We start from the raw sequence: 19,254 nt of genomic DNA, 5'->3' as shown, positions 1-19,254 counted from the left end.
CATGCGTTTTCTCAATGCTTTATATTTGGATTTTACATCATTTAGCCGTTTTCATTCATTCATTCATCTTCTACCGATAATCCTCACAAGGGTGGCAGGGGTGCTGGAGCCTATCCCAGCTGTCTTCGGGCGAGAGGCTCTCTAAACAGGAAATAACACCCCTACATTCTCCTTCATACATTAGCCAATATAGTAAACATAGTAATAGTAAAGACAGCATCAATAAGACTTAATATTTTTACTATAGACAGTGGCTATTGATTTGTATACGTAACATTGCTGACACCTAGTGGCCAGTGTGGTATACTACATACCACATGCGTTTTCTCAATGCTTTATATTTGGATTTTACATTCATTCATTCATTTTCTACTACTTATCCTCACAAGGTGCTGGAGCCTATCCCAGCTGTCTTCGGGTGAGAGGCGGGGTACACCCTGGACTGGTGGCCAGCCAATCACAGGGCACATATAGACAAACAACCATTCACACTCACATTCATACCTATGGACAATTTGGAGTCGTTAATTAACCTAGCATGTTTTTTGGAATGTGGGAGGAAACCGGAGTACCCGGAGAAAACCCACGCATGCACGGGGAGAACATGCAAACTCCACACGGAGATAGCCGAAGGTGGAATCGAACCCAGGTCTCAGTTCCAAATGTGAAATTTGTAAATAGTAATGATGTTATATTAGTAAATAAATAGTTTTCATGTAAAACAACCATTTTTGTGTTGTTTATGCTGGAGCCTATCCCAGCTGTCATGCAAACATGCAAACTCCACACAGAGATGGCCAAGGGTGGAATCGAACACGGGTCACATTCATACCTATGGACAATTTGGAGTCGCTAATTAACCTAGCATGTTTTTGGAATGTGGAAGGAAACCGGAGTACCCGGAGAAAACCCACGCATGCACGGGGAGAACATGCAAACTCCACACAGAGATGGCCGTGGGTGGAATTGAACCCGGGTCTCCTAGCTGTGAGGTCTGCATGCTAACCACTCGAACACCATGCAGCCATCTTTGTAACATTTCCTGAAAATAAAAACTTTTAATGACATAAATGTTTTCATTTATTGTTGTGCGGTCACATGACTTTTAAATGAGTTTACGATTCGGGGTGATGGCGCCATCTGTTGACAGCCATCAAAATACTTGATGTTGATGTGAAAAATATTGGTCTTTTAGTTTGACTTAGCAGAAGTTAGACTGAGCCCAGATCCAATATTGGCACGCTTGTTTACCCAACATCTCCAAAGCTTCTCCAAAGCTGACTGGCGTGACATGACGACAGTGTGAAAAATAACAGAAGTGCATGCGAAGCGGAAAGCCTGCAGGGATTCCACTCAAATGTAACATTTCCATACAAACGTGCTGCACCGCATGCATGAGAAAGCTTCAAAAAAATATATATTTTTTTTCTTCCCCTTAAATGCCTCTTTTTTCCCTCCGCTGTCATCCTTCCCTGTCGCTGCCCAGACGTCTCGCTCGATTTGCTTCTCGACAAAGTCAGGGTGACGCTGTGGGGAATCGGGATTCATGTGGAATATTTGACTGCTCTTTTATGCTTTCTTTGTCTGGACTTAGTAAATAAATCAATAACAAATCAGCCTCATTTCTTACCGCTGCTCCCCCACTGATGGATGCTGGGTCAATCCTCATAAAAAGATGAATCATAAGTGATGATGGACCACTCGTGTTATAGTGTGCTTGTACGTGGACAGTGTATTTATTATTCATGAACGTGATTACAAACCATATTGATCATACTACGCATTGATTTGGAAATGAAAACCAACTACGCTAATACTTTTTCTTCCTTTTCACTCCTACCAACACATAATGTATACATTTTATTTTTATTATTGCAATTCACTGCCATAAAATAGTCTTAATAATATTAACTCCGGCTGCACAGTGGTTGAGTGGTTAGTGCACAGGCCACACAGCGAGGTGACTCGAGTTCGATTCCACCCTCGGCCATCTCTGTGTGGAGTTTGCATGTTCATTTTGTACCCCGCCCCTCGTCCGAAGACAGCTGGGATAGGCTCCAGCACCCTTACCCCCCGCAAACCTTGTGAGGAAAAGCGGTAGAAAATGAATGAATGAATATTACAAAAATTATAAAAATATGGTTAAAAAAAGGTCGTCTTCAGGCGAGAGGTGGGGTACACTCTGGACTGGTGGCCAGCCAATCACAGGGCACATATAGACAAACAACCATTCACACTCACATTCATACTTATGGACAATTTGGAGTCGCCAATTAAAGTTTAATTTAGTATAATGATAAACCAACTAAATCTAGAATGACAGTAGATTTGGGAATGTTAAATATTAAAGAAATATTATGGGAAGAACATGTAGTATGAAGATTCATTCATTCATTCATTCTCTACCGCTTAGCCTCACGAGGGTCGCTCGGGGTGTGGAGCCTATCCCAGCTGTCTTCGGGCGAGAGGTGGGGTACACCCTGGACTGGTGGCCAGCCAATCACAGGGCACATATAGACAAACAACCATTCACACTCACATTCATACCTATGGACAATTTGGAATCGCCAATTAACCTAAGTTGAAATATTAAAGAAGTTGCCATAAAGTTGTAATATAATGATAAACCAACTAAATCTAGAGTGACAGTAGCTTTGGGAATGTTAAATATTAAAGAAATATTATGGGAAGAACATGTAGTATGAAGATTCATTCATTCATTCATTCATTTTCTACCGCTTAGCTTCATGAGGGTCGCGCAGAGTGTGGAGCCTATCCCAGCTGTCTTCAGGCGAGACTGGTGGCCAGCCAATCACAGGGAACATATAGACAAACAACCATTCACACTCACATTCATACCTATGGACAATTTGGAGTCATACAAACTCCACACAGAGATGCCCGAGCGTAGAATCGAACCCGATGTCCTGACTGTGTGGCCATCATGCTAACCACTCATACACCGTAAACAACGCTTAAAAATATTCATTTAAAAAATGAAACCAAAAAGTTCCACATACTAAAACACAAAAAAATGGGGAATTGAACCCGTCGGCATGCATGATGTCACATGACTTCAGGTCTACCTGTTGTTTTTTTTTTTTTGGTGTATGGCTCGTCACTTTTTATAAAAGTTAATATTGAAGTTTTTTGGCATGGCATCTTTGTCATCACTGTTGATTTATTGTCTTTTATGGCAAATGTCAACTTATTTTTACGCTTGTATGACATTTAATTATGAACATTTCTTCTTCTCATTCAGTTATTTCCTATGAGAAAACATCTATGAGCTTCATATCTGTGATGTCCATAAATCACCTTTGCCCCCCGCCTGACCTTTGCCCTACAACACACACAGTGGACTTGTGCGTGCACCGCTGTGTGCTGAACATACACAATATCCTAAGACAAACACGGAGCGGCGCTGTTAAGGGCTGTAAAGTGACGGCCGTGTCGCTGCCGTGCTTACGACCGCCATGAAAGGTTAGTGCGTGTAAAGCTACACACATGCTCACTTTGTTATGGACGCAATATCACAATATCAGCATGGGACCACAATCAGGCAATGCACAGTATTAAATGTAATAACATTAATAGGAAAATATCATAGAGTATTTGAAATATGTACATATATATATATTTTTTTTTAATAAATATATTTTATATATTTTTAAAATAAATATATATATAATATATATTTAAAATATATATACATATATATTTTAAATAAATGAAATAGTATATCATGAAAAGTATACAGTATATACAATGATATAATTAAGAAAATTACATATGCACTTGAATTATATCGCATACAGAAAATCTTTAAAAAATCTATAAAAATGATTATAAAATAATATATTGGTTAATATTATATATAATTTTTTTATAAATTAGATGCATAATTATATTATCCCATTACATATCTAATTATTAGTATATGTTTTGGGGAATTTGTTGCGATTCATTGGATAGATATGGATGACAATATTTTATAACAATATAAAAATTCTAATACATATATATATATATACTGTAAAAATAAATAAATTATTTAATTAATTATTTAAAAATTAATTAATTAATACAATTTAAAAAATAATAAAAATAATAATTTCACAAGTTAAAAATGCATTTTAAATTATATATACAATGATATATATATATGATGTGTTTTTTTTAATACTACATTATATTTGAAAAATATTCTATATAATTTTATACATTACATACATTACAAAAATGACATCTAATAATTATTATATATATTTCAGTGAATTTACCAGTGTATTCAGTTTAAAAAAACAACCAAAAAAGACCACCATGTTTATATGTGCCTTTCAAAGGAAAGCCAGCAAGAGTTGGAGTTCGAGTCTGACAGCTCTCTATCTGGCCTAAATGTCTCCATTAGCATCAATCAGCAGTCCGGTCCACCCCACCCCCCTTCCCCCTTCCACTGAAGACATTAAAAGGACAGCTACAAGGGGGGGCTTCATTGTTTTAATTATGGCAGCCAAAGACCCGCACTTGTGCCGTCTAAAGATAGACGACCCGCTCCGCTGTGGTCTGCGAGGCTGTGAAAGTGGATTATGCAGGCTTTAACATCAAGACCGGCTCTAACCAAACCCAATGGGGGGATGTTGGCCCGTCTGTTTGACCAGCTGACTCCTGTAAAATAGCAATCAGTGGCTCCTATGGCTCTAGACGCTAGAAGTGCTCCGGTGGTGCCAGGCGGCGCTCGGGTGGCCTTGGGGAGGGGACCGGGGAGGGGGGTGGATGTCTCCACGACAGACAGTCGGGATTACTCTGCCGGTCACGCTAGCATGATAATAAACATATTGTTAAATCGATAGCTCTGCTGTTAGCCTTGGTATCTCTGTAAAGACACAATATGCTATGGAAAGTTATGCAATCGGGGCAAAGGATGGCGATAACTGCAGCGTACGCCGCCACCATTCTTAAACAATCCACACTGGTGTACAGCATCAGGTCCAACATGTTGATTTTGATGTAAAGTCAACACAAAATGCATAGTCTGAAATGACCTGATTGCACACAGAAATGCTGCAAAATAGAAATGCTGCTCAAGATCGACAGCGCTACACATAACACCTAACTTAAAACTGTTAGTTCCAAATACCCGCAAGGCATGCTGGGTAGTCCAGTTGCAACAACAAGATGAACCTGATTGCACACAGAAATGCTGCAAAATAGAAATGCTGCTCAAGATCGACAGCGCTACACATAACACCCAACTTAAAACTGTTAGTTCCAAATGCCCGCAAGGCATGCTGGGTAGTCCAGTTGCAACAACAAGATGAACCTGATTGCACACAGAAATGCTGCAAAATAGAAATGCTGCTCACGATCGACAGCGAGCAAGTGCAACAAAATGAAAACACAACTCATCCACGGCAAGCTAACATAAATAAATCAACAACTGAGCGCTACACATAACGCCAAACGTTAAACTGTTAGTTCCAAATACCCGCAAGGCATGCTGGGTAGTCCAGTTGCAACAACAATACGAACCTGATTGCACACAGAAATGCTGCTCACGATCGACAGCGAGCAAGTGCAACAAAATGAAAACACAACACATCCATGGCAAGCTAACATAAATAAATCAACAACTGAGCGCTACACATAACACCCAACTTAAAACTGTTAGTTCCAAATGCCCGCAAGGCATGCTGGGTAGTCCAGTTGCAACAACAATACGAACCTGATTGCACACAGAAATGCTGCAAAATAGAAATGCCGCTCACGATCGACAGCGAGCAAGTGCAACGAAATGAAAACACAACTCATCCACGGCAAGCTAACGTAAATAAATCAACAACTGAGCGCTACACATAACAACGCTAAACTGTTAGTTCCAAATACCCGCAAGGCATGCTGGGTAGTCCAGTTGCAACAACAATATGAACCATGAGCAATAAAAACGCCAATATCAAGCGTACGACCATCATATTGGAGCTCCGTGTCATGGAATGTTGGAAAACTGTCATGAGGCAGTACATGTTGGAATTCATGTTTTTCTCAGTGAACCGCAGCTCCCCCAGTCCCAGCAACACTCATGCATAACATAGGTGTCCAAAGTGCGGCCCCTGAATGTTTTTTTTTAGTAACATTATGAGGGAAAATGTAAATTTAGTAGCTTGGGCTTGAAATATTATAGGAAAAATGTGCATAAAGAAACAAAATAAAGTAGAATTAGGCTCAGGAAAGTTATTACATTAATATTAATTATATATATTATATATTAATATATATCAATTATATATTAATTTTAATATATAATATATAATATATTAATGATTAAAATTATTAATTAATATTATTATAATATCATATTAGACCAGTCCAGGGTGTACCCCGCCTCTTGCCCGAAGACAGCTGGGATAGGCTCCAGCAACCCCCGCGACCCTCGTGAGGAAAAAGCGGTAGAAAATGAATGAATGAATGATTAAAATTATTCATTAATAATATTATAATATCATATTAGACCAGTCCAGGGTGTACCCCGCCTCTCGCCCGAAGACAGCTGGGATAGGCTCCAGCACCCCCGCGACCCTTGTGAGGATAAGTGGTACAAAATGAATGAATTATATCATATTATGAAAAGAAAATGTCCAAATACGACTTGTGAAGATGGAAAATGAATAAAAACAACAAAAGAGGGCCGCACGGTGGATTAGTGGTTAGCATGTCAGGAGATATGGAAGATGAAATCCCATGTTGGGCATCTCTGAACATGCATGTTCTCCCCGTGTGCGGTACTCCGCTTTCCTCCCACATTCCAAAATCTAATCTAATCTGTCTAAATGTGCCACTAAGCCAGCTGGGATAGGCTCCAGCATACTCATGATGAGAAGGATGGATGATTTCTTGCAATTATATACATATATAGGATCATATTGCATCTTCATGTTTTCCTATGAGGGAAGCCATCTCAGCCCAAACCAATTCCTGCATCACCATCACCCAAAAAAAGACACATTGTTCCACTTTGGAGTTTGATGCCGTTGTCAAACTCCCACTGCAACCAGCACAGGAAAATATTCCCAACCGTAGCAGAGATGGCATTCCCATCAACAGCATCCGCACACATGCAAAGCACATACCGGATGTACAGTACACACTACTGTACGAGGTGGTGGAAGCCCCCATAGGCTTCCTGCGTGGTGACCATCTATGGGCATCGCAAATACACCGCAAACGTGCGTCCTGCGGCATCATTTTACGCAACAGGACACTGTTTAAGTGCACTTTTTTAGCATCATTATTCAACTTGTATTAATAAAAAAAAGCGACAATGGAACTTTTAACTTACCTCAAGAAGAAAAATCACTCAGGACTCGAACGGGAGCGCTGGGGAAAAGTGGACAATCCAAAATGGAACCGGGATTCTCTCGGGTGCTGCAGTCCGAGTCCACTCACACCAAGCCGATGATGATGAGGAGGATGGTTGGGCACCTTCTGCCGCCTCTGCGAGCAGCACATTGGAGCCAAGCAGCAGCAGAAGGAGGAGGAGGACCACCGAGAGGATGTCCGAAGGCGCACGGAAAGAGAGAGTGCGCCATGATTGGGCAGCGAGGTGGTGACGCGTCTGCAGGTGACTCCTCCGCCGAATAAATAGTCCACGCCAATAAACGATCCATTCCGGTAAATAATCGAAATTATACTCATAATATCTTTAAAAAATTGTGCTAATTTGTTATCAGCTCATAATAATTGGCTTAATATTTATCTTTTATGTCTAAAAAGCAATGTTTTAGTGAGATGCGGAAGTTGGTGCAGGTGTGCCTAATTAAGTCTCCTGTGAGTCTATACGAAAAATATTAATATCTATTCAAAATGTAAGCAAAAGCATGTAAGGGTATTTAAATCAGTAATACTATTTGCCCCAATGGCTGCACAGGACACAAAAGTCAAGTAAATGAGTTAGTTTAGTTGAGTTAATTGGACTAAGCACAGGTGTTTTGATACTTAATTACCTGTGATGTCATGTAATAGAGGGATCCATTTACAAAGATCCTTTATATGAGAGGAACACACTGCTGCAACACTAGTCAAAGATCCTCTATGATAGGGGTGTCTGTTCATATAATGAGTCATATAATATTCATTCATTTTCTACCGCTTATTCTAACGAGGGTCGCGGGGGGTGCTGGAGCCTATCCCAGCTGTCTTCGGGCGAGAGGCGGGGTACACCCTGGACTGGTGGCCAGCCAATCACAGGGCACATATAGACAAACAACCATTCACACTCACATTCATACCTATGGACAATTTGGAGTCGTGCTAACCACTCGACCGCCGTGCAGCTGAGCATATAATATATATATAATATAATATATGTCATCTAATGAGTCATATAATATATATAATATAATATATATGTCATATAATGAGTCATATAATATATATATGTCATATAATGAGTCATATAATATAATATAATATATGTCATATCATGAGGTTTTGGATGCTCTGCACACTCGATTTTTCGGTTTAATTCCACTGACATCAATACGATCCGGACTTCCTTATCATGGCTGCAGATTGCCTGCACTTAGTAAACGCGGACTGACATACACGGAAGTCCTCGGGAGCGTTTGGGAGTGTGTGGCGTACCTAGACGAGGGCCGAGGGTGGAGACAATTTGGGAATTGTGTATTTGGGAAGTCCATGGAAAACACTGCAGAAAGAGTATGCAGAATCTGGAAAATCTAGAAAGCTGCCTGTGCGGGTTATTGTGTGTAGCTGCTCTATAGGAGTCCACAATGCAATATACTAAGTGGCCAATATGAGCATGATAGGGCCCCTTTAAGGCGGGGGTCTACAATAACATGCCCGATAAAAACATACACACACACACAAAAATTGCCAATCTAATTTTATGTAAATGTATAAAATTTTGGAAATATGGACCATTATTTTGTTAGACATTCCAGAGTTTTTGTATATTTAATACGAGCGGTGGTCCTTGAACACACCTTGTAACAAACTCCAGGCTCCTACATAATGTTGGAGCTCCGTGTCATGGAATGTTGGAAAACTGTCATGAGGCAGTACATGTTGGAATTCATGTTTTTCTCAGTGAACCGCAGCTCCCCCAGTCCCAGCAGCACTCATGCATAACATAGGTGTCCAAAGTGCGGCCCCTGAATGTTTTTTTAGTAACATTATGAGGGGAAAATGTAAATTTAGTAGCTTGGGCTTGAAATATTATAGGAAAAATGTGCATAAAGAAACAAAATAAAGTAAAATTAGGCTCAGGAAAGTTATTATATTAATATTAATTATGTATATTAAATATTAATTTTAATATATAATACAATATATTAATTATTAAAATTATTAATTAATATTATTATAATATCATATTAGACCAGTCCAGGGTGTACCCCGCCTCTCGCCCGAAGACAGCTGGGATAGGCTCCAGCACCCTCCGCGACCCTCGTGAGGAAAAGCGGTAGAAAATGAATGAAATATATTAATATATATCAATTATATATTAATTTTAATATATAATATAATATATTAATTATTAAAATTATGAATTAATATTATTATAATATCATATTAGACCAGTCCAGGGTGTACCCCGCCTCTCGCATGATGTGGATTTCATGCTATTATGCATTTCACAATACATCATAATGTGCATTATGTGAATGTGCTTATGTCACATTCACATAAGCCCCCACGCCCAAATAGCTGTCCTTGGTGATGCCTGCTGGTAAACAGCAGCTCGTAAGCCAAATTTTAGCTCACAGTTCAAAGCAAAAAATGAGTCGAGACACGGCTCGCATCTTCAAAAAAATCGTTATTTAGGACTCTGGTATGCCAATTTATGATTTCTACAAAATCAGCAAATGAATGATGAATCAATCAAGTGTTTTGACAGCTGCCTGTGATGTACTTACAAACATTTCCACGGATCTTTTTCTCGTCTTTTTTGCCACCGACACAAATGGAGAGCTAATCCCAGCAGGAATGTGTATAAGCCAATTACATCTGGCTGCAGGCGAGGACCTAACCAATGTGAAGGCCTCGTGGAGCTTCCTGCTCAGCCTCACTGCACACTTCCCGTTGCCTGCACGCACACACGCTATATTTCGGAGAAAACACACACACACACACAGGACCGTCACAGGCATGCATGAATGGGACATGTTGACATTTCCATGCTTGTCTTGGATATGTAAAGTTACATAATAGGGTCTTCTGCTGTGGAGGAGAAAGATGCTGATATGGCGAATGGACTTCTGAGGCACCTAGAAGTAGAATAAACACAGACACCAAATACCAAGTTAAGATTTATGGACAAAAATATATACCGAGTACACAAACTCACCTTTTTTCTACAAAGCCGCTCGACTTTGCTGCAATTTCACACCGTCTGACTTTGGGAGAGCTGCATGAACACACTGATAACCGAGACGCTGTGTCGAGGCCACGGGTCCAAACCTCCTCCACATCTTCCACCGCCAATCTTGAGAGTGTCAAGAGAACATCAGATGGCCACGAAAGAAAGTGGAAAGAAGTTTTGCTCCGCTTGATGCGGAAAAGTGTGTGGATATTACACCCAAAGAGACGCTTCTCATCTTGAACTTTTTCCACCGAGGGCCACATTACTGACAAATGAAAGGATGCAAGGGCCAATTTCATATTTATTAAAAAAAAAAATCACAGATTTGAGACATAGGAGAAAATGCTTATTATTAGCATCAACTTCACTCTTTGCTCTTTTTCTCCAATTTTTTGTTTGGAAAATATTATCTTTATTTTTCAACTTTTTCAACAATTTTCTCCTTGTAATAAAATGACTTTATTCACATAATATTTTTACTTTATTATAATATTTATATTTATTATAATATTTAATATAATATAAAAATAATATATAATAATAATATAATATATAATATTTACTTAATCATAATATTATACCTTTTCCCAACATAATTAAAATAATAATAATAATAATAATACAAAATACAAAGAAAATACAAAGAAATAAAATAAATAAATACATAATGAATAATGATAAATGAATAATACAATAAATAAATAATACAAATAAGTAAAATTAAAAGAAAAAATCTTATAAAATAGCCACTTTTTCTCTTAATATTCGGATTCAATTACAGCTGTTTTTTTTTCGACTTTTTCAACATTCGTCTTGTAAATGTAATTTTGTATTTTAAATGTATTTTAAATGTATTTTAAATGTATTTTAAATGTATTTTAAATGTAATTTGTAATTTTGACTTTATTTCTATAGTAATTTAACTTTATTTTTGTAATGTAAATTCTCATTATTATACCTTTTTCCCAACTGAATTGTGTAAAAATTTTAATTTCAGGTTTATGCTACTTTTCATCATTATATTAGGTTATTGTCATAAAATTCTAACTTTTTTCTCTGAATATTTTTACTTTATTTGACAAATTATTGCAATTTATAAATTTTTTTGCTGTTAGATTTTTTTTTAGTTGTCTTGTTTATCATTTCTATTGTGTCGTGGACCAAAGAAAAATAAGCTGTGAGCCGCAAACGGCCCCCGGGCCACACTTTGGCGATGGGCGCTGCTGAATTTTATCAACATTCCAGCAGAGTTTGTTTAGTTTGACAAATGTCAACGTCTTTTCATGGCATTTATAGACGTTAAAAAAATTTCGAAAATAGTCGAGTATCGAAGTATCGAAAATTTGTCGATACTGGCCCATTCGGTTTTGCGGCCTGCAGTCAAAGAGTATTTATGGTGAAAGTGTGCCTGCTTCAAACTGCATGTATTCCACAGCAGCACCAAAAAAGCCTTCCCACCTTCCATTGTCACTAATATGTTGTTCCCGGAGCGACACAGCGAAAAGCACTCGTGTTTGATTTCCTGCAGCAGCCGAGCGAACCGAGGTGCTGCCCGTACGTGCGCTTGGAACGCTCCACGTGTGTGCACGCAGCGTGTGAATAGCACCGACGTGTTGAATTATCCCGGCCTGTACCTCATCAGGTGCTCGCACTCCATCAGCTTCAGCTTCGCCTCCCGCCTTATATGGCCGTCTCCTCATGCCACTCTTCACACCAATAAAAAGGCTCTCATCCTCTCGCTTGCTGCGTACGTACGAGTCTGACCTTCATCACCGCGGGACTTCTTCTCTTGGTGCACGGAAGGAGACTGAAGTGGCTCGACGAGGTCCATAGTCTGAGTTCCTGCATGGTGGAAAACCACAACACTCATCAAAGATCTTCTATATGACAAGAGTACTCACCTGTGGGTCGGACACCTAAAAGTGGGTGGGGCAAAAGTTATAGTATTATGAGAGTCAAAAGTCAAAATAGTATACTATTTTCTGTTACAGTATATTATAATATACTATAGTATACTATTCTATCTAGCATAGAATATTAAATATTAAATATTAAATATTAAATATTAAATATTAAATATTAAATATTAAATATTAAATATTTGATGTCAATATTTTAGATTTTATATTAAATATTTTATATTAATATTGAATAAAAATTAAATACATAATTAAATAATAATAATAAATAATAAAGCGGGTGGGGCAAAAGTTATAGTATTATGGGAATAAAGTCAAAATAGTATACTATATTCTGTTATAGTATATTATAATATACTATAGTGTACTATTCTATCTAGCATAGAATATTAAATATCTAATATCTAATATTTTACATTACTATTAAATAATAATTAAATATATAATTAAATAATAAATAATAAAACGGGTGGGGCAAAAGTTGTAGTATTATGGGAATAAAGTCAAAATAGTACACTATTTTCTGTTATAGTATATTATAATATACTATAGTATACTATTCGATCTAGCATAGATTATTAATATTAAATATTTAATTTAAATATTACATATTATTATGAAAATTATGTGGGTCGCACAGTGGACAAGTGGTTAGCACATTGGCCACACAGTCAGGAAATCGGGAAGACACTCATTATCATTCATGTATTTACTTGTAAAACAGCTGGATGTTACATTTGTACTTATTAGCCTGTACAATTAATAAATTATTATTATTTGATGGGTCCAGTTTGACCCTGGAACAGACTAGCTATTCTTCCCATATATTGCATCCGGTGCTTCCTATGCTATGTTGTGATGTTGGCCGGACAACAGCATCCAAATTTTCCATCTTTGGCCGCGTCCACCGAGCCGCTTTACAACCTTCGCAAGATGTCCAATTCCTCTTCATTAAATCGGAGCAGCTGCTGAAGCCCACCGAGGAGCGACGGCACCGCCAGACCCGCTTCTCCACCGGACCATCTGCCTCTCGTCAGCAGCCCTTTGGAACAAAAGCCAGATTATCAAGAGTTTTTAATGACGACTGCGGCATTAGCTAATTAATAAACATCATCAGCCTTATGGATCATCCTTTTTCGATTAAAAAAAAAGATCTAATTATCTTGTCTGGAAGAGCATGATCTCAAGGTCAAATAACGACCCCAAATAATCTCTTTGTTGACACATAGACACACAAGATGGACCAAAAGCATCCTTGAGGAAACATCAGCGCTTCCCTAATCCAGCAACACCAAGTCAGTGTTACAATACTGCAAAGCGATCAGTGGAAAAAAAAATTCAAACAGAAAATGGCCGACCACTGCAAATCGGAGGTCGGGCGGTTCAAAGCGCTCTTGGGATGAGCGTGCGTCCGCGTGATAAGGAACGGGAGCGTGCCACAGCGAGGAAACAAAAGCAGAAAAACAAGAAGGCCAGGATGGATCGCCGCAGACGCGGCCTCACTTTGGACTTTTGAGGCCTTATAAGTCCTGGATGAAACCACAAGACCATCATCCTTTTTGCCTCCGCAGCAGATTCTTGGCTGAGCTCTGCGATGACACATCCAGATGTTCACAGGCTTTCTTGGATGATGAAGATAAGCAAAAGGAGGAGATGGGCTAAGATGAGAACTTAAGAGGCGTGCGTGCGTCCACCTACGGTATATATCTCCATATACACTCATCATGATGATGGAGGAGGAGAACATCTGGTGCTGGACTCATCAAGATCAAGACAGGGTGGATGCTGGATCATGGAGGCTCATTACAAAGCGTACGCCATGGGATGGACATGAGATTTGAAAAGTGGAAATCATCTAAGCCAGCTTTGTGATATACAATTATCATAAAACTATATTTGATCAACTTTATTTCTTCAATGTCGTGTTCATTTTAATGGCCGGTAGCACCACAGGTAGGTTACCTGATGAATACAATGAACACGAGCATACGAGATGACCTAAGGTACTTTTTGCAGCACAACGCCATCACTATTGATGAGACAACTTAAGTGATTTTAGTTATTAGCAAGAAAACCACAAATGGCTAGATATACGCTCTTAAATTACACTATTTTTGTTGTCATTGTTATATTTGAAAAAGGAAACGTACTTTTAGTTGTACCAGACGTTAAAGTGAGCAATTAAACTGAATAAAACAAAGCTGGTATCGCCATTTTTTAAAGTGATTTTAAGTGATTTTAGTTATTAGCAAAAAAAAACACAAATGGCTAAATACACTTTCTTAAATGACACTCTTTTGAGCTATTTTTGTTATATTTGAAAAAATAAATTTACATTTAGTTGTACCGGGTGTTAAAGTGAGCAATTAAACTGAATAAAACTAAGCTGGTATCGTTATTTTTTAAGTGATTTTAAGTGATTTTAGTTATTAGCAAGAAAACCACAAATGGCTAAATACACGCTCTTAAATTACACTATTTTTGTTGTCATTGTTATATTTGAAAAAGGAAACGTACTTTTAGTTGTACCAGACGTTAAAGTGAGTAATTAAACTGAATAAAACTAAGCTGGTATCGTCATTTTTTAAGTGATTTTAGTTATTAGCAAGAAAACCACAAATGGCTAAATACACGCTCTTAAATGACACTCTTATGAGCTATGTTTGTTGTCATCATTATATTTGAAAAAGGAAACGTACTTTTAGTTGTACCGGGCGTTAAAATGAGCAATTAAACTGAATAAAAGCTGGTATCGTCATTTTTTTACTTGACTGCAGTTAAAAAAGTCCATCTTACAGGTTGGATTCAAAGCCTTGATTGACAGATGCAATAACGCTGTCTGGTAACCATCAACCTTTACGTCCCACAACATGATTGAGCCGATGCACATAGTTTACATGAGAAACATCTCCTGACGCGCCATCAAACCCAAATGTGGCAACAGGTGGATGGACAGGTGCATTATGTACCTTCGGCCATCTTGTGGAGGAGCGTTTCATTGTTCTGTCTGTCACATGATGTCGCTGCCATGATGCGTTCTCCGAAACTGCGGCGATCTTCTACAACTACAAGGACAACATCGACAAAGTAAAGGAACTCTGGAAATCCAATAACAATGGTTACCTTTGGTGTCCACAGCATCACGCCTGTTATGTACACCTTCCGTTTTGTTTGTCATGCATATTAACTGCAAAGCAAGGAGACTATAGTTGTGGTCATGTTAGTCCATGTGAATAAAATAAATTCTGAATTGATATGTAAATATCACATGGTGTCCAATCATCACTATTGTTATCACTGACATATACCGTATATTTCGACAAATGCGATATTTTATTTGGGGCTATTTGAATAAAATATTCTGGAATTGTTGGAAATGGGACCTGGAAGAACTGGCTAATTATTTGCGTGATCCAGATCACCCCCCCCCCCCCCCCCTCTGGATCCAAGATTATTTTTTAACATTTTTTTACCATTGTGAAATCCACAAGGACCAGTTTGGCATTTGTGCTTATACCGGACAAGTATCACCATCGGGTCTGAAACTAATTGACCGTGATAAACGAGGGACGACTACAACACGCCTGAAACCAATTAACCGTGATAAACGAGGGACCACTACAACCGGTCTGAAACCAATTAACCGTGATAAACGAGGAACGACTACAACAGGTCTGAAACCAATTAACTGTGATAAACGAGGGGCGACTACAACAGTTCTGAAACCAATTAATCATGATAAACGAGGGATGACTACAGCAGGTCTGAAACCAATTAACCGCGATAAACAAGGGACAACTAAAACACGTATGAAACCACTTGACCGTGATAAACGAGGGACAACTGCAACAGGTCTGAAACCAATTAACCGCGATAAACAAGGGACGACTAAAACAGGTGTGAAACCACTTGACTGTGATAAACGAGGGACGACTGCAACAGGTCTGAAACCAATTAACAGTGATAAACGAGGGACGACTACAACAGGTCTGAAACCACTTGACCGTGATAAACGAGGGATGACTGCAACATGTCTTAATCTAATTAACTGTGATAAACGAGGGACGACTACAACAGGTCTGAAACCAATTAACCGTGATAAATGAGGGACAACTACAACATGTCTGAAACCAATTAACAGTCATAAACGAGGGACGACTACAGCAGGTCTGAAACCAATTAACCGCGATAAACAAGGGACGACTAAAACAGGTGTGAAAACACTTGACCGTGATAAACGAGGGACGACTGCAACAGGTCTGAAACCAATTAACAGTGATAAACGAGGGACGACTACAACAGGTCTGAAACCACTTGACCGTGATAAACGAGGGATGACTGCAACATGTCTTAATCTAATTAACTGTGATAAACGAGGGACGACTACAACAGTTCTGAAACCAATTAACCGTGATAAACGAGGGATGACTAAAACAGGCCTGAAACCAATTAATAGTGATAAACGAGGGACGACTACAACATGTCTGAAACCAATTAACCGTGATAAAGGAGGGACGGCTACAACAGGTCTTAAACCAATTAACCGTGATAAACGAGGGGTGACTACAACATGTCCGAAACCAATTAACCGTGATAAACAAGGGACGACTACAACATGCCAGAAACCAATTGACCTTGATAAACGAGGGACGACTACAACAGGTCTGAAACCAATTAACCGTGATAAACGAGGGATGACTACAACAGGTCTGAAACCAATTAACCGTGATAAAGGAGGGACGGCTACAACAGGTCTTAAACCAATTAACCGTGATAAACGAGGGGCGACTACAACATGTCTGAAACAAATTGACCGTGATAAACGAGGGACGACTACAACACGCCTGAAACCAATTAACCGTGATAAACAAGGGACGACTACAGGATGTCTGAAACCAATTAACAGTGATAAACGAGGGACGACCACAACAGGTCTGAAACCAATTAACCGTGATAAACAAGGGACGACTACAACCGGTCTGAACCCAATTAGCCGTGATAAACGAGGGATGACTGCAACATGTCTGAAACCAATTAACCGTGATAAAGGAGGGACGACTACAACATGTCTGAAACCAATTAACCGTGATAAAGGAGGGACGACTACAACATGTCTGAAACCAATTAACAGTGATAAACGAGGGATGACTACAACAGAAAGAGATACAAAAAACTTAATAAATATTTTTTTAATTAATATAATATAATTAATATAAAATCAAAATAATTTGATAATTTTTAAAATGTTTCAGTCAAAAGTGTCGGTATCGTCAATACTGGCCCAGTATAAATACCAAAACTTTCAATTTAAAGCGTATATTACTATCATTTCAAGTATTTAAGATAATACCAGTGTGTTTTCATTTAGATAGATGGATAGATGGATAGATGGATAGATGGATAGATGGATAGATGGATAGATGGATAGATGGATAGATGGATAGATGGATAGATGGATAGATGGATAGATGGATAGATGGATAGATGGATAGATGGATAGATGGATAGATAGATAGATAGATAGATAGATAGATAGATAGATAGATAGATAGATAGATAGATAGATAGATAGATAGATAGATAGATAGATAGATAGATAGATAGACTCCCTTTATTGTCATTGCACAAAAACACAGTAGTGAAATTGCCAACGAAATGTCGTTGCCCGGCTCCCATATAATAACAGACACAAAAGAATACGTGTTTTTCCTATTTTGTTTTCTGCTAATTGCATTGCATTTCAGCTCAATTCCTAATAAAGCTTATATCGTCTTTCATGAAAACGTTTTTTTTTCTCGTCTGAACTTGAGAAGAAAATGCATTTGCCTGCAATCAACCCAAAAATCCTACCAATAAAACTTTTACATTAGAAAAAAAACCCCAAACAAACATGCTGCAACCAGGCGGAGGTAAAATGTTTGTGTCGCTTATTAGGATGAACAAAGAGACGCCCTAAATTGTTGCCGTGTGAGCGTCCCAATTAGCTTGACGACGTTGGATGCTTGGCGTGCTCCTCGCCTCCTGTGCCAATCATCATAATGCCGTCTCCGCAGACGCATTAGGCCAATTTAGTATCACAATTAAAAGAAAGTTAAAAAAAAATAAATAAATCATGCCTGCTCATTTCCACCTCATTCAGCCATGACAGCTTTTTAATATTCCGTTACGTTTATCGCTTCTCGTGATTCACAATAACTTGGCCTTGTTATTACGACGTGTTTATTGCCGTTTGTTGGCAGCTTTTTGGTGAATAATTATTTCCACTCATTTTCGAGCCAATGAAGACCAAGAAAAGTTTGGTGCACATCTGGATGAATACTGTTTTCTCACTTTAACATCATTTTTCTGTATGCATTTTATTTATCTTTGAGTTAATAGGAAAGACGTGTTTATTGACGTTTGTTTGCAGCTTTTTGGTGAATAAATATTTCCACTTATTTTCGGGCCAATGAAGACAAAGAAAAGTTTGGTGCACATCTGGATGAATACTGTTTTCTCACTTTAACATAATTTTTCTCTATGCATTTTATTTATCTTTGAGTTAATAGGCAAATTAACATGTATGATTATACATATTTTTCTTATGTAAACATAACTAAATTCCAATTAGCATGAGTACATATGATGTATGTATTCCTAATAACAGCAAAGTGAAAAATCTAATAGCTAGCATGAAAGAAACCTGCATTATTTCTGCTTGAGTGATGTAAATATCATTCTAAATTTGGATCCAGCAGCGCCTTAGGACCTTCCCAGGTCAAGAGGACCCAACGCTAATGAAGTCCCGCTTTGGCTTGATTTGGCAGTGAAGCCAAAAGGGGTAAATTAGCATACTTTACCGGAATAAATATGTGCAAAAAGTCGACTCCTGCGGAGAGGAGGGGAAAAGACGAGCGGCATACAAATTTGCCGCTTGGCACTCGCAACGCCACGTCTCTACTAATCTACTGCGCC

The 19,254-nt window shown here is 38.4% G+C and overlaps 1 protein-coding gene across 3 annotated transcripts in view; it reads right to left on the bottom strand.

Annotated features, from left to right (window-relative positions):
• The window catches only part of chrm3a (cholinergic receptor, muscarinic 3a), a 96,783-nt gene extending 81,335 nt beyond the window's left edge, over window positions 1-15,448 (bottom strand). Inside the window, exons 1-8 of one of the 3 annotated variants that reach the window (XM_058059140.1) lie at window positions 15,424-15,448; window positions 15,270-15,365; window positions 13,225-13,342; window positions 12,016-12,223; window positions 10,367-10,504; window positions 10,224-10,286; window positions 9,936-10,120; window positions 7,337-7,491 (exon numbers count right to left, since the gene is read on the bottom strand). The gene's annotated coding sequence lies outside the window, so the exon portion shown is untranslated. Of the gene's footprint in view, window positions 1-7,336; window positions 7,492-9,935; window positions 10,121-10,223; window positions 10,287-10,366; window positions 10,693-12,015; window positions 12,299-13,224; window positions 13,343-15,269; window positions 15,366-15,423 lie in introns of those variants that run through there. The other 2 variants (XM_058059139.1, XM_058059141.1) reach the window with 2 other exon arrangements.
• Between the last annotated feature and the right edge of the window lie 3,806 nt (window positions 15,449-19,254).

This window comes from Doryrhamphus excisus, chromosome 20, assembly GCF_030265055.1.
Source record: "Doryrhamphus excisus isolate RoL2022-K1 chromosome 20, RoL_Dexc_1.0, whole genome shotgun sequence".
Lineage (NCBI taxonomy): Eukaryota > Metazoa > Chordata > Actinopteri > Syngnathiformes > Syngnathidae > Doryrhamphus > Doryrhamphus excisus.
The sequence above is the reverse complement of the archived record's forward strand: the minus strand, read 5'-3'. Positions and strand labels throughout refer to the sequence as shown.